Here is a 16,956-nt window from a genome sequence, read left to right on the forward strand (position 1 = left end):
GTTTGGCTGTAGGTGAGAGAAATTCTTAAAGCATCGTTGCTGGCGCTGCCAACACGGGTCACAATCACTGACCCCGTTCACCAAGAGACTTGCTAAACCTACCTCCAACCTGAAAGTGATTAAGATGCGTCTTTGAGACTTAATCTGTATTCATCCTGCCTAGGCTCAAGTGAACTTGGCTGGTCTCATTTTAAGCAAGTAAATGCTGTAAATCATATTGCAGAAAACATTTAAATTTCTTTTCCGCACACACTGCTGGGCATTTTAACACTGTTTGCATTAAATAATTACAGTGCAAATTATAATAGGCTGCTTTAAAGTAAGCCTGGCAAGACTTCTCTACTTGGCTGTTAAAGGTAGATACGTGTATATGAAAGTACTCAAACTATTTAAAATATCCTATAACTCAGACTTTTAATGAATTTTTAGTTTTTTCTCTCAATTTAATCCAAATTAAAATCTACCCCGATATAGCTACGCAATTGGCTTCATTTTTCGGGATGTTTCATTATCAAAGAGCATATAAGTACATACTTACAGTTTTTAGTATTCAGGTATAGGTACATCTAAGTTTCACTTCCCTACATCACTTATTTCCTGCCTTTCCTCTTCCCCATGTTTTATGGTAAAACAGAGGATGGAAAAGGAACAGTGGGGTGATACTGCTCTGGAGACTCTTGTTATAGGAGTCTGCTGAAATTCCATGGCCTCAATCTGCTAGTTTTCCACGACTCTGGTGCCCAAAGACTCTTACCTAATGACAGTTGATTTCAAAGGTGTCTAAGTTCTCACATAAATATAGTGACATTTTAACTGCTAGAGGGGATATTTTCAAGTGATTTTATTCCCTAGTAGCTAATCAGCTATTTCAGAGAGAGTTGGATTTTTAGATTGTGTTATATAGAATTTATACAGAAAAATTTTGTAAAATATAAGTTTTACTTTTATAGAAATTAATAAACTTAATTTCACCTTGGATAAACCAAAAAGCAAAGAATTACCTCTAATTATGTTTTTCTCAGGCTGGTCTCAACATTTGGAAATGGGATGGGGGAGTCAGGATCAGACTCGAAGTCATAAATTAAAGACAGTTACTACTCACATTTAAAAATAATAAACTAGATATTTACATTCTAGTTTATTATTTTTTAAAATTGAAATTGTTATTGATATAACTGTAAATTCACATGCAATTGTAAGAAATAGTACAGAGCAAAAACTAAGGATACTTTAGCTAATTTCTCATAATGGTAACATTTTATAAAACTATAGTAAAATAGCACAGTCAGAATATTAACATTAGTAACATTTTATAAAACTATAGTAAAATAGCACAGCCAGAATATTAACATTAGTACAATCCACTGATCTTATTTAGATTTCCCCAGTTTTGTACTCAGTGTGTTCATGTATTTAGTTCTATACAGTTAGAACTAAATGGAGATTTAGTTCTCCATTTAGTGTAGAACACACTGTGTAGGTTTGTGTATCCACCACCATGGTCAAGATACTGAACAATTCCATCACCACAAAGATCCATCCCTTAGTTACCCTTTTAAAATCAAACCCACCTCCCACCCACCCCACGACCCAATCCTTGACAACCAATAATACATTTCAAATTTTTGTCATTTCAAAAAATGTTATATGTCGTGGAATCATATAGTATGGAACCCTTTGGACTTGGCTTTTTTCATTCAGCATAATTCCCTGGAGATTCATCAGTCATTGCATTCATGAATAGTTCTTTCCTTTTTATTGCTGAATAATATGCCAGGTCAAGGACACCTAGTTAAAAGACCATTTCCACTGTTTGGCTCTTAAAAAATAAAACTATAGTGAACATTCATGTGCCTACCGGTTTTTGTGTGACCATATATTCATTCTCATTTCTCTAGGATAAATGCCCAAATGTGCCATTGTGCGTTATGTGGTAATTGCATGGTTAGCTTTATAAGAAGCTGCCAAAATGTGTTTCAGAGTAACTACCATTTTACTTTCTAACCAGTAATGTGTGAGTGAGCCAGTGTCTCCCTATCCTGGCCAGCACTTGGTGTTCGTCACTTTTTTGTTTTGCCATTCTGATAGGTGTGTAGTGACATCCCATTGTGGTATAATTTGCACTTCCTTGATGGCTAAGGATATTGAGGATGTTAATTATCTTTTCATGTGCATATTTGCCATCAGTATATCCTCTAAAGTGAAATCCGTTTCTTTTATCCCTTTTCTAATGAGAATTCTTATTTGTTTGTTTTTTTTAAAGAATTACATTTTATAATTAAGCATCATTTGGTGTCTCACTCCCTACAGAACAAAATTCAAACTCTGTTGCTTAATATATAAGACTTTTTGTGATCTGGCCCCAGTTGGCATTTCTAATCTTATGGTCTTATCCACTTGTATAAGACTGACTTAACATTCCTAAACATCCCTATTCCCTTTCATCAGTTTGTTCCATTACCTGACATACCCTTTGCCCCAAACAGATTATCTCATCCTTCTAGACTTAACTCAAATGTTACCTTTTGTGGAAATCTCTCTCTCCTTTCAATGTAGGAAAGGTAACAAAATACCCCTTATTTTTTATTTGCTCATCTGTCTCCCCTACTATAATACCAATATGTATGAATGAGAGGCACTTAATGTTGTTACTTCACTTTATCCCCAGTGCCTAGAACAGTGCCAGACATATTGTAGGCACACAGTAAATTTTTGTTGAAAGACTGAAAATGAGGAAGTGAATTTGTGGATGCTTGTGTAGCCACTCCCTTCCATAGCGTTTTGCCTGGCATATCCTGTTTATAGTATAATAAAAGCAATAGCTAACATTTAGTATAACAATTATATACCAAGTAGTACAAGGTATACCCCTTTCTTTGGTTCACTAAAGAAAGGCCAGTTAAAAGGCCGTTTCCACTGTTTGGCTCTTAAAAAATAAAACTATAGTGAACATTCATGTACTTACCGGTTTTTGGTTCACTTTCTTTAGCGAACCAAAGAAAGGGGTATACCTTGTACTACTATTGTTCAGCACTAACTCATCATTCCGTCGTAGCACTTTCTTAACCTTCCCCTACGACCACCTCCAAAAAAATGAAACATAAGATATGTGAAATATAAGAATAAATATTATAGGAGTTTGTAAGACCTTTGTATCACTGGCCCCAGCATATACCTGGCACAAAACAGGTGGTAACATCTGAGTAAATAGTTGTCAGGTTGTATATTGCTTTTACTTGTATGAGGTCAGAAGCCAGCTGCATTTTAAGTAAACCAGTATCCCACTGACCAGGCTTCCAGAATGTACAGGAAACATCTGTTAATTTTGGAAAGCAGTTACACTGATTTTGAGAATTACTGCTATTTGCCGAAACAGAGCTCCCTTGGAGAAGAGAGGTTAAGTTAAAAGGACCCACATGCATCTGTCTTTATTAAATACATAATGAGTATCCTTCCATGTTGTGGACTGGTTAAACAAGAAACATTCCATTCCTCTCCATTTACCTGCAGAAAGAAGCAACAGAGTCTAATTCCCACACCGATCAAAAGCAGTTTTTAATAGTTTCTTAAGTAGTAGAGGTCTTAAGATATCTTCATTTTCTTTCAGAAAATAGACAATTGTATCACTAAAAAAAAAAAAAAAAAAAATTAAGGTTTTATAAAACCGTCTCTGTGTTTTACATGTAGTAAGACTGGAAGGAAGTCTGGGCAGTCTATAGGAAAGTTTAGAGTTAAGACGTCCCAGAGTCAAGAGCCCAGTGAAGGGCCTGTGCAGTTTTTGTGTATATGGGAAATGATCAGAATGATTTCGCTGCAGATAATTCATCCTATATAGGGTGAATTATGCATATAATTATTTCAGGATTTGAACATGGATCAGTCTGCCAAAATATATTATTTTAGAGTCTTTGTTCTTTTGTCTCCAAATAAAGTGTGTTACAAACCCCAGTACCATGGACTAGTTGGAGATGGGAAAGATGTAAGCGTCTCACCTAAGAACATTTTGAAATCTTTTAGAAAAATGTTAAGAAAACTTCTTACCTTTTAGTATTCTCACCGTACAGCTGATAAAATCCCATGTGTTCGCTGTTCAGAAGCCAGGTAAAATATGCTATGGATTTGCACAAATAACCTGTGAGAGCTCTAATAGATTACAGCTTTCCTCTTAACGTATTAAATTCTGTTTCTAGTTAACGAGTACTGACTGCACATCGTGTGCTGAGCCACCATATTTCGGGAGAGTAGAAAAGGAACTTTCAAAATGAAAATCAGCACTCAGGCTTTAATGAAGAACGTAAAGATCAGAAGAGTGAAAGTTCTATGACTATTAAAGAAATCGGTTTTGGTATCATTAAAATATCTGAAATCTTTTTGTAGGGCAAAATTAAATACCTCAAAAATAAGCGAATACATTAGCTCTGATAGTTCAGGAGCTTTTTTGATGGTAAAGTGGGTTGAGGTATGTTTTTATATCCAGTAGTTACCACTTTAGTAACTGTCGATGCTTTCATACGGTAGGCTACAATGAGTTCTTAGCTGTTTTCTTATTAGATTGACTCTTGATGGTAGTTATTCTAAGCATCATTAATTCTTATTGAGCCTGCTTACTATTAAGACTCAAAGTATTTTTGTATGCTCTTCTGTACTCTACAAATTAATGTCTTCTTTGCCTGCTCATTGAAATCTTGGCTTCAGTAAATATTTCTGCTAATGCCCTTTTGGCCAGATTCTGTAAGTAGAATCTGTGACTGTGAACAGATATGTTGGAGTTTATAGAAGCCTCTATTTCACTATACTTACCTGATGTTAGTGTGAAAACATTCTTTCTTCCCTGGATTACCTTACAAGGAATTTATCATTTTCCCTGGTGGGTGTAGACAGTATAGAGTGTTAGAAGTGTGTTCATTTATTGGCTGTCTATAGGAAGTGTACCGAAAGCCATTGCTATATCCATATGTCAACATGGTGTGATTTTTTTGCATTTTAGGGCGAGTCCGGATGGGGTTGGCAGTCTCCAGCCCCTTCTTTTCCTTGCCACTGATCTTTCCTTCCCAAGTATTACAAAAATAATAATAACCGTTTATGAGGAACGCTTAAAGTAATTGAGATTAGTAAGCAGAGAAAGGAGAATGGGGATTTTCAATTCTTTATGTGTTAATTTATTTGTAAGAGATATAGAATTCTTGTGGGTTTTTGTTTTTTTTTTAAGTTAAAGGTGCACAAAGTGAAAAGTAAAGTGCTCCCTCCTTTCCTTCTCATTATCCCCCTCCATTCTAGTTGAGATGAAAGGTTTTGGGGGTGTTTTGTTTGTTTGTTTTGCTTTTTAATATAGAAAGTTTTAGAATGAATGGAAAGTTTAGGGTAGTTAATCTCTGTCCCTAGAAGGCTTTTGTCACCTTGGAGGTACTTGAGAAAGGCAGAGTCTGTCAGCACTGTTTTGCCTGGGCGAGAACAGTCTTCCTCCTTGTGTCACCTCACTGCTCAAAGCCTACCCCACCAGGAGCTCAGGAAAAAGCCAGGGTAACCGAGCCCACATCACAGACGGAGGAATAGATGATGCTTTGTCTTTCCACAAGAAAGACAAGAGATCAGTGTTTTGAAGTGCTAACCACTAGACTCTTTCTACTTTAGTCCAGTACAGAAACCTGTATTTAGAAAAGAAATAAGGTACTTTACATTGCAAGATGTTCTCATTACCAAAGGAGTCAGCAGCCTCATTGCGTAAGTGACACATGCTTCTTATGTCACTTGTAGTCCTTTTCAGCCCATGTGGCCCATTGAGATTGTCAGTCATTATGATCATTATTTACCAAAGAGACAGAAAGCTAGCTTTCAGAAAGTTGCTTTAAAAAGTACCTTGAAATCTAATGGGATACCTCTCAATTAGTCATTTATGTTGGTTACCGAAATTCGTTTAGAGATAGGAGATGGCAGTAGTCAGCTACCCCAAAGAAGTAGTGAAGTAGTAAGCTATTCAAAAGAAACAGTGAAATTAAACGTGGAAAACAAGCCCCAGAGTGACTTGCTGCAAAACCGTGGCTCACATGACCTCATTTCAGGAGTTCTTTACTCAGACATGTACGCTGGTGATGAGCTGCTTCACATGACTGATAATGCAGAAGCTTCTCTCTGAAGTCATTTTTATATTTCTAGACTCTTTAGTGTCTAGAGTAATAATATATTTTTTAAATATTAGAGAATGCACACAAGTGAGCTTTCTATGTACCAGGCATTGTTGTTAGTTATGTGTATTAATTCATTTAATCCTCATAAAGCCTTGTCAGGTGGGCACTATTATTGTCCTCATTTTATGGGTGAGGAAACAGGTATAGTGGGGTAAAGAGCTTACTCAATTTTATGTCGTAAGTGGTGGAGCTAGGATTCAAATGCAGGCAGTTTTGCTCCAAAGAAGATACATCGCTCCTCTGGGTAATCTACTATACCAAAAGTCAGCAAACTTTTTCCATAAAGGGTCAGATGGTAAATACTTTAGACTTTACAGGCTATATGATCTCTGTTGCAACTTTTCAACTCTGCAGATATAGTGCAAAGGTAGCTACAAGCAGTACAGAAATGAATGTGTGTGGTTGTGTGCCAATGAAACTTTATTTGTGGACACTGAAATTTGAGTTTTATGTAATTTTCACATGCCAAAAAATATTATTCTTGATTCTTTTTTGTTACTATTTAAAAATGTAAAAGCCATTCTTAGCTCACAGGCCTTACAAGAAGAGGCTGGCTTTGCCTACTCATACTATCCTGTTTTGCTTTTTTTTTTTTCTCTGCGTGCGTGTGTGTGTGTGTGTGCACGCGCACGCGTGTGTGTGTGCGAGAGAGAGATAGGTTAAGATAAAGTCCATTTATTTATTTATTTCATTCATGAAAGAAATAGATCAGGCATCAGACTGAATTCTGAGGTTACCAGGGGTGGACAGGAACAAAAACTTCCTAGATCCTCTTGTCATTCTGTTTACTTAATAGACTTTGATGTTCTCCCTCTTCTCATGCCTACTTTTAAAAATTTGTCTTTATTTCCTGTCTAGTGTGTGTACCAGGCATGTTTACACTATTTCATTTAACTTCATAGCCTGTGGTATTATCTCAGTTTTATAGTTTAGAGAAGTATAAAATCGAAGAGCCTAAATAGCTTGCCAGTTACAGCCAGGTGAGTGGTGGAGCCTAGATTTAAATGCAGATTTGTCTTCTCTACTGCCTTTTCTCTGCTCCTAAAAATGTGTGAAACCATGATAAAATGTTCGCGACCCTGTCCAAGGTGAATCTGTTTGTCTTACTTCTTGAATGCATGTTTATTTTCACTTCCATTTTCCCTGACTCTAGCTTTTGAAGATGTTACCCCAGTATGATAGAAATGTTATGATTTTTCTTAGTTTCCCAATCAAGGAAGCTAAAAATAAATACAGAGCTAGTCAGCAGTGTAACTCGTGGAAAGATACTCTGATGCATGGGATTAAGAGTGGAGGAAGAAACCAGTGTCCTTTCCTGATGCCCTCTACAGTCTCTCAGTCTTGAAAGAAAATGGACTTATATCCCCAGGATGCTCTGAGAAGGAAATGGGTCCCGTATGGTCTTGGTGGCTATCCATGATCCATAGTTGGTCTTGACTAGACTTTTAAGATCATTCTTTTGTGGATAGTTGTGTATAGTTGCGTATACTTATTTGTGTATAGTTTTAGATAAGGAAGTGGACTGATTTATTCATAGTGACAGTTTAACCTCCCCTTCTCTGACTCCTTATGGGCTCCCAAGAAGCCTACTATCCTTTCCCCATCACAGTGGAAAATCCCAATTATAGATTATGTTTCCTGTTAGAAAATGGGAACACTCAAGTAGGCTGAGATAAAATAAGATCTGGGACTGAAAGCAGATGTCCTTTAGGTTTAACTACTGGTTTCCTTGTAATTCCCCACTATTTTATTATAACGGGGTCTTTATTTAATGTAACATTTAATATTCTGTAACATAGATATGTCATTTCTGTAGCACATAACATAAATACCTTTAACTTGAAAATTGCTTGAGTTTATCATGGGAGAATCTGTTGGGATGTTTACACAAAATGTAATTAGGTGTCCATGAAGATAACATTATAGACCCTTCAGTTTAACTTCTCAGGATAATCCTATTAGAAACACCAGTGTACCTACTTTATACTTAAGGGTCCCAGGAAATGGCATCCTCTTTGGTAGTTGTTTAAATTATCTCTTTGTCACCCTGATAGTGAGGCAGGCATTCCTGCCCTAGGGTTATGGGGATGACCAAACACATGACACTGGACAGATGAGATTGACAGCAGTTTATAAGTCACATATGCTCATAGCCTAGGGGAGGAGGACACAGCATGCCACACAGGCCCATACCAGGGTTGTACTTGGTGGATTGAACTGCCAAGGACTGTGGGGGCAGTCTCTGTAATTTCAAGAGGATAGAGTGACCCTGCTTTCCGTGGGAGGGTGTGATGGGCTAGTTTGAATAATTCTACCCATTGGCAAGGAACTATGGTATTATCCTCTACTCAGGGCTAAGCCAGGACTGTCTCTGCAGTGGAGAAGGTAGTTTGGCTAGAGCACCTTATTTGAGAGAGCAGAGTGGGAAGGGCAACTTGTAGGTAGAACATTAGAAGCCCTCTTGGTTTTCTGAAGATGTCAAGGCAGAACACAGTATTAGGCCTTATACCATATTGGTTTCATATTGGGTCACAATCAAGAGCATAGCATGGGCAGAGGGAATGGTCATATTTTCCAGAAGTCTTACCACCTTTTCAATGGCCATTAGGATTATGATGAAAAGATATTAGCAGAAGTAATATGGTATTTACAACTGACACAAAACACATGGTCACCCTGTTAGAGAAGGTAGTCAGAAGGTGAACTCTTTCTTTTCACTTACCAACCAGTCTTACTTCCCTGGCCCAGCTCTCCCATTAAGTTTCCTACTCTAGTGTTTGAATCTGGTAAAACCAAGGAGAGGGATTGAGTTTGGATCCCCAGTTCCCATCAGGGATGGATGATTATTTCTTCTGCCTTGGCTGCTTGCCAGCCTTGTTAGCAGTAGGAACCTCTCTCGAACTTGGTGGACTGTCTAACTTCTCATCACATAGAAATGCCCCCCACCAGATCACCCTCTAAATCACTTCCAGGCCTTTGTACACACCATTTCCTCTCCAGTCCTCTCCCATTTAGGTTGCCTTTGCTCCTCCTTTCATTTACTGAAGTCTGTTCTCCCAAATGCCCACACCTCAAGTCTCTGTTTCTGCCCCAGCCTGCATGGGGTACTTATTTTTCTGGCTCTGTAGCCCTCAGTATCTGTGCACTGACTTTAATATTTAGCATGCACTAACTTTTAGTTCTGTTTTTAGAAAATAGTCCCTGCCTTTAATCCTAATAACTATAGTTATTTCAGTTCCTTCTGCCTTTATCTATTTAGGAAAGTCACTCAGGTATATAGAGAAGCATCCAGTAGAATTTACAGTTTGAACATTATCTATTTCTATTAGATTATCTTCATCCAGCCCTTAAAATAGTATAGTGTATGACACATAAAAGGCCCTCAATAAATGTTTATTGAAATAAATAGCATAGCACTTTTATATATTTTAAATATTATAAACATATATATGTGAAAACATGTCTGTGTATAAATATATCTACATTAACATGTGTGTGTCTAAATATGAAGCACCTTCATGTAGTCAAGCTAAACATTATTTTTAGTGGCCTTTATTTGGTCTGGTACTAATGAGTTATATAATAAGGAGATAAAGGGAAGAAATGATGTTGGCTCAACCGTAACTTTATTTAAATTTTTGAAATTTTTCAACAAAATAAACACCATCTTTGCTATGACAAAACTAGATTGGGAACCTGCTATATTTTATTTGGAGGCAATTCTAAGCTCAATAGAATGCTTTTCTATTTTTATTAAAACAGATTTCTGTCCACATTTCTTGAAGAACATTTTAAGGAATCATTCCTCAAACCCTTCCAAATTCTAAGAAAGCAAAATTGCTGTTAATTAAATGTTTGCTGTTTATTTTAGCTAATGCTTGTGTCAGGAGACTTTTATAACAATTTCTCTCTAGCTAGAAACAGCTCAGGCTTGAAACAGATTCCTCTCGGCTAAGCTAGAGGGGCAAGAGTATCTGTTGGACTCTAATCAGCCTCCTGTGTCATTAAGATTGGGCCAGAACCCTGGAGGGCATGATCCTTACTTACAGGCCAGAAGTTCTCACAGCCCCAGAAGGAGCACTGTGGGAGATGCCTAATAATACGGTGCCGTTCACTGTCACTTAATTGGCAAGTTGTGGGGTTACTCTGTGGCCCCTGCAGACTATTGAAGAATCAGTCTCTCTAACAGCCTCTTTTTCTTTTTTCTTTCTTTCCCTCCCCCTCCTTCCTTCCTCCTTTCTTTCCTATCTTACTTATCCTCCCTCCTCCTCCCTCCCGTCCCTCCATCTGTCCGCCTTTTTAAATATTCCCATCACCCTAGAAGGAATAAGGTACCCCTAAAGAGCTGATGCCTGAAACCATCTCTTATAAAACTATAAGTAAACTCTTCTGGTTCCTAGTGTGTATGTGTGTGTGTGTGTGTGTGAACTGTCTTTGATAAAGTAATAATACCATTAATGAAAATGTTCTTAAAAAGCACCAAAGGGTAAATTATAGTCTCTTTCTTACCTCAGACTTTAGTCCCAGAGGCAGTCATTGTTATCAGTTTCTTCTGAATCTTTCCAGAGCTATCTACCAGCGTATTTTTGTGAGTTTTTTTGTATGTATACATTTATATATATACATACACGTATACATTTATATGTGGGTATGTATATGTGTTCTTTAATGAATGCACACTGCTCTGTGCCTTGATTTCTTTTTAACCAAGCAATATTTCTTGGAGAACAATCTATATCTTTGCATGTAAATCTACCTCAGTTTTTAAATAGCTGTTTATTAATTCAATGTATGGATTTGCCCCTACTTGTCTAATTAGTCTCTTATTTGGCCATTGAAATGGAAATCTTTTCAAACTGCTTTTTTTTTTTTTTTTTTTGGTAGTTAAACCTTAATAACTCTAAACTACTTACATAAAAGGGATATAAATATCTGGGTAGGTTCTCTTCTACTCTAAGGAATTTTGAATTGTTTGTTTCGTAACCCATATACAGAGTGTCCTGCAAGACTGTATTTTAAGTAGCAGCCTCAGAGTACTGAGCCTGATTTTGCTTTTGGTCAGTGAAGTACAGCTTTAAGAATCCTAGTAGTAAGTGCATTTCTGGGGAAGGAGGTTTTTTTAAGGGTAGAGGTTGCCCCAGGAAAAGGAAGCAGACCAGTTTTTTTAGGGTCCATCACTGACAGAGTTACCCAACGCCAGTTTTCAAGCAGTCTTCCAGTTTACATTACAGGGAACCTGGATATTTTTCTGTGGTTTCTTTTTCTGAAGTCACAGAACCCTGGCTTGCTAGTTTTAAAGGCTTGGTTATTAACACTCTAAAATTCATGAACCAAAGAATAAAAACACTAATTGCATGTATTTTACATTGCAAGTCTCTTTTTTATTTTTACTGTGGGGGCGGGGTAACAAACTCCTGCTATGGTATCCCTTGTTTTCATGATTTTATTTATTCGTATTCCGTGGTTATTAATCAAAACATTTAACTCAAAATAGTTAATACACTCATCCATATGTTCAATTACAGACTTTTAAATGGAAATCAAGATAATAAAATCATTACTTTAAAAAATAAAAGAGTTTGCCCTAAACTTTTGGTAGTCTCAAAAGAAGATTAAAAATTAATGTATATTAAGAAACTAATGTAGATACCTTTCTTGGTGGTGGTGGGGGAGGAAGGATTTCTGCTATTATACTGTAAGAAGAACATCAGCCATCCACTGCTTTACATATTATTGATGCATCAGTGCTTTTTCTAGTAGAAGTGGTTAGTAATGGAGACCCGTCAGATGGTCTGGTTTACCTCTCAGCACGGAGGGGTCACACTTGTTGAACCTGATATTTGTTCAGGTCAGATAAGTTTGCTTCGGTCTCTGTTATCTCTTATTTTTTATGTTTTCTCACCCTGGCTCTGCACATCCTTAAAATAATTGTGCAAGATCCTGTGTTTGGAAAACCTCAAAACATGATACGAATAAATGGATCTTGTTTATTAGAGGATGAAAATGGCTGCATATGGCTATTTCACAAGTTGTGCTTTGTTTCTTAGGAGAAGTAGAGAGAGAACTTATTCATTTTAGGGGTAGTTCCCAGGAAAATGTGTGAGTGGGGGATGGAGAAAATTCTACGGTTATTGTGTAATTAAGAAGAAGAACTAAAAACGAGAATAAGAATGGGTTTTAAATTGTTTTTTTGTTGATTTGATTTGTGGTTTCAACCTAACCCTGAAATATGCAATTCCATAAGGGGATGGAAATAACAGAGTAAAAAGTTTTTTGATGAAACTAAATAGAAACAGTTTGCTGGTGAAAATTATGAAACAGATTTATATAATTGGCATATTACAACATTAAAATTTCTTTGCTAATTTTTCCATGTAATGTTCATCCTTGAAGTTCTTAATAGTAGTTTTTTCCATTCAATCTGTGATAAATATGAAAGCAGCCAAAGGAAACACATAATCACTAAGTCATAATGAGATAGCATTTGAAAAAGAATTATAACAACATCCTGAGGACGAGCAGGTTTTGTTCAGTTTGGGCCAGGAGTGGAAAGAAGAGGAAGAGAAAGATCACAGAAGTTCATATTTACATGTTGTGACTTGGAAATGAGAAACTTCTGAAGGTGAGGGTCTTAGAATAAACTTCTTTGAGTTCGGGAGGAATTACATACTACATTCTTTGTTTAAGGGGTTCAGAATAAAATCACAGGCAAGAATGGAAAAAGAAACCGGATTTGACAGGATTCAGTGCTTTGAAAGTTCTTCAGTTAACGCTACTTCTCTTCCTCTCTCTGTCATTCCCGTCCTTTTCTCTTCCCCTTGCTGGAATTGTTAATTTAATGAAGGTTCACAGAATCTTTTGTTGGTAATGCCCGGCTCAGCATTGTGCAGGTTTTATGCTCCTGAAAAATCTTAGGGTAAAGGGATTCAATAAGTATTTTTTAAAAAACAATTCCTTCTAAAAGAGAGATCACCCTTGATGTGACATCTTACCTGATAGAGAAATATGATGTACTCCCAGTAGAAGATGTACTGTCTCTATATAGAAAATAACATAAAAAGGAAGTAATTTTTAAAAATTTTATAACATTAACTAATCATCTTTATTCCAATGTATTTGAAAAAAAAAATTTTTTTTTTAGACTCCTTCCAGAAGCAAATCTGACCTAGAAAAGATGGCCTGGGGACATAGTCTTGACTCTGTTCTGTTTGTTGTTGCAGCTTACTTCCCTCTTACTATGATCATCAGATGATGATATAACTAGGCAGGAAAGTGTGGAGGAAACACTATGTCCTGTTCCTTTAACCCCAGCGCAGACAGTGTTAGGACATTATCTTCCTGATGATGGGAAGGAAATGTAAGGAATAGAAGAGCCCCGAACTCAATGACTGACATTGGTAGAGAACCCATATTTCATTATTAGAAATCTAAAATTACCTAGATGGATTTGAAAGCTGTTAACAATATGTGGGAAAATAGATTAATCAAACAATTTTTTCTAATCATGTGGAGATGAAATATAAATGTGGGTACTAGATGCCATCTTTCCTGATTTCGCCACTAAACTCATTATCTTTCTTTTAAAATCAGTTTCTTTGTTAACATTTCTGTTTCAGTCAATATCACCCTCATTTTACTAGTGACTGTTCATGAAACCTCGAAGGAAGACATGAGTTTTTTACCATCTCTTTATCCTAGCCCTGATAGTTTTTCTTCCTTTTACATCTAACCCTTCCTCCCAATTCCTGATGTAGTCACCCTGGTTCAGGCTGCCTGCATTATTGAAATTACCTCCTGGATCTCCTTCTACTTCTTCTGTCACCGTGCCCATTCCCCAGTGTACCCCCCCAGTTAATTCATTGGCATTGCGTTACAAGATTAATCTTCCTCAAACCCCACTTTGCTCACTTTCCTCCCTCCTAAGCTTCAGAAATCATAATGGTCTCTACTATTCACCATTCAGGTGTGTGGGAAACTTCTTTAACTTCAATTTAAGCTTCGAGATCATCAAGGGGAGCTCACTGATGCTAATAAACAGGGTTGTTTCCCCACCTTCTCTGGTTAGGTCTGGGGTGTGGGGCAGGGACTGGGCATACAAATTTTGATTGACTGAAGAGATGCCAGTCTCTTCCCTATTGGCATTAACGAGAAGTATGATAGTGACATCCAGCTTAGAAGTCTATTAAGGAAATCTTAGGAGTCTGTTGGAAGATTTGAATCTACTTGTTGAAGGCCTACAGGATGAACATAAACTTTTTAGCCGTTTTTCATGCCCCTTGACAGCCTGGCACCTGTCTTCTTCTCCGAGCTTGTTTTCCATTAATTATAGGAGACTCCTGCTGTAGCCACAGTGTTATTTTGTATTTTGAATACAAACAATGCCACTTCCAAACCATTTATTATAATGCTTAGGATTCCCTTCTCTTTTAAACTATACACTATTTTCAGTATTCCCCCCAAACATTTTTTTGTGATCACCACTACTTTAAATACGTACCATCTGAACATCTCCTAAAATTTAACACCCATTGCTTTTAATATCATTTTTGTTTAGTAAAAAATTATCGAGGGCCTATCATGTCAAGCAGTATACTGGGGATTCAAGTGGAAACAACTATTTCCTTTTCCTTGGGAGTTCACATTTTAATGAAAGAAACAAATTTACCCCGAGTGCAGTCAATTGAGGTTGTATAGGATACAGAAGAGACAAGCAAATTTGAGTTAAGGAGGGTGGACAGGTAAGGTTTTCCATAGGAAACCAATTATCAGAACTAAAATCTCCCAGTGTCTTATGGCAGTATGTTTTGATCCATGTCATTTTAATATTTAAAGCTCTTTTTTTTTTTCTTGTTCTTAAATGTTAACTTTTATAAACATATCTCTAATGGATATGGTGACCAATTGGTTACTGTCTTCTTAGTAATATCTTTCCAAATGTTGGACCAATAAACTCCTCTCAGCTTCCCTTTTAGAAACTGAATTTCCTCACAGGTGCCATAGCCCTATTAGTGATTATTCAAAAGTTTTATACCGTTGAGTCCAAAAGATAGGCTGATCTAAAAAAAACCCCAAATTACTAGGATTTTGTTAGAACCAGATTCTTTTGCAGTGGGGTGGGGTAGGGTCTGAGGTTTCTTATTTCTGAGAAGCTCCCTGGTGGTGTTGAAGCTTTTGTAGTTTGAAAGTGTTTTGAGTGACAGAGTTTTAGAGGATGTAAGGAGACAAAGAATTAAGACAAAAACAAGTGAAGATATGTGTTTCTTCTACTTACATTAATCCTATAGTCTGTACATCCTGTTAAACTCTCATTTACTCTTGATCTAATTAATTAATCTAAATCAGCTAATTACCCAGCTGTGTTGGGGTCACCTCCCTACACCCAGAGACAGTGAATTTTGCCAGTGATCTGTCTAGAAAGCTTCCACTCTTCACCCTCACCCCTCTCCGAGGAGTGAGTCTCCTCCATGTCATGGGGAACTATGATAAGGTGTACACCCACCTAACTGAGACTGTGATATGATTCCCTGAGGCCCTCTAGCCACTGAGTAATAGGAAACCCCATCTTTGGCAGAGGGAAGTGTTCTTTTTGGCATTCTGCCTTCATCCAACTGGTTTGTTTAACAGTTGGGCTCCAGGAATGGCATCTGAGGCAAGTCTGTATCCTACAGGAACTGGCAGAAAATTCATCTTTAGCTTTTAAGATTCCTGTTTGAAATTCTCATAACTTGTAGGAAACTTAGCCATTGAGTGACCTGCCCATGACCTGCTAAAGAAGCCTGCCAGAGTGGAATTCAACTGTCTTTTTTGCCTGAGTGTTTCCCCTGATGATTTTCTGTGGATTTTTTACTGACTTTTGTTCTGCAGATATTCTTGTAGACTGCAGACAGGAAAGCAGTTGCTACGGGCACTTTGTTCCTGAGTCTTTACAACTAAAGCTAGAAAGTATTATTTCTGTCTTCTTCCTGGGGAACTTTGCTATGGAATTCCCCCCACAGATTGGATTGCAACAACGACAATTAGATTTAAGAGATCTGTCTCAGTACAAAATGGGAAATGTTGATGATGTCAGGCTGGCAAAGAGGAGTTGGTAAATGACCTGATACAGTGGTTTTTAAATTTTAGCATGTATCCCTGTACCCTCAAGAGTTTCTGATTTAGCAGGTCTGGAGCAGAGCCCGAGAATTTGTAACATCCTCTTTCCTTCCCTTGTCTTGTGATGTGGTTATATAAAAGGCCATTGGTTATAACCAGGGAGGCAGGCACACATTCACAATAGCATATGCATTTTTTATTGTGTTGGCCATCATTACCTCCCAATCCTTGTAGATTTGTTAGCTGAAAAACAAAACAAAACAAAACAAAACACCAAGACCCAAGGAAGCAGCACCTCTTCTAATGTTCCTATGCAGACAGTGCCCTTCTGTGGTAACCCAGCTCACATCCTGTGAAGCTTCTTGGTTTGTCCTAGTAGATACCTGATCTTCTAGACTGAAGCTGTATTGAAGCATAGGATGGGGCAGCTGGGAAACTTGCTTTTCACCCACTTTCTTATCAAGAAAATACATGTTTTTCAAGATGATTATTTTAAGCTTGAAATGCATTTGGGTTTTTGAAAGCTGAGGTGGGGAAAGGGAAGGGGAAGTTTGATTGATCTGGCTATTTTCCATATTTCTAAATCCCTTAGATGCACCTTGCTTACATCACATGAATAACACGGTTGATTTTGTATGTTTTCTGTAGTATTCCTTGTTTTTAAAGGTGGCTAATGGTA

At 37.2% G+C, this 16,956-nt stretch overlaps 1 protein-coding gene across 2 annotated transcripts in view; it reads left to right on the plus strand.

Moving 5' to 3' along the window:
- The window catches only part of FGD6 (FYVE, RhoGEF and PH domain containing 6), a 95,609-nt gene that overhangs the window by 16,727 nt on the left and 61,926 nt on the right, over positions 1–16,956 (plus strand). The gene's annotated exons all lie outside the window — the stretch shown is intronic.

The sequence above is a fragment of the Pteropus medius genome, unplaced genomic scaffold, assembly GCF_902729225.1.
Source record: "Pteropus medius unplaced genomic scaffold, Ma_sr-lr_union100, whole genome shotgun sequence".
NCBI lineage: Eukaryota > Metazoa > Chordata > Mammalia > Chiroptera > Pteropodidae > Pteropus > Pteropus medius.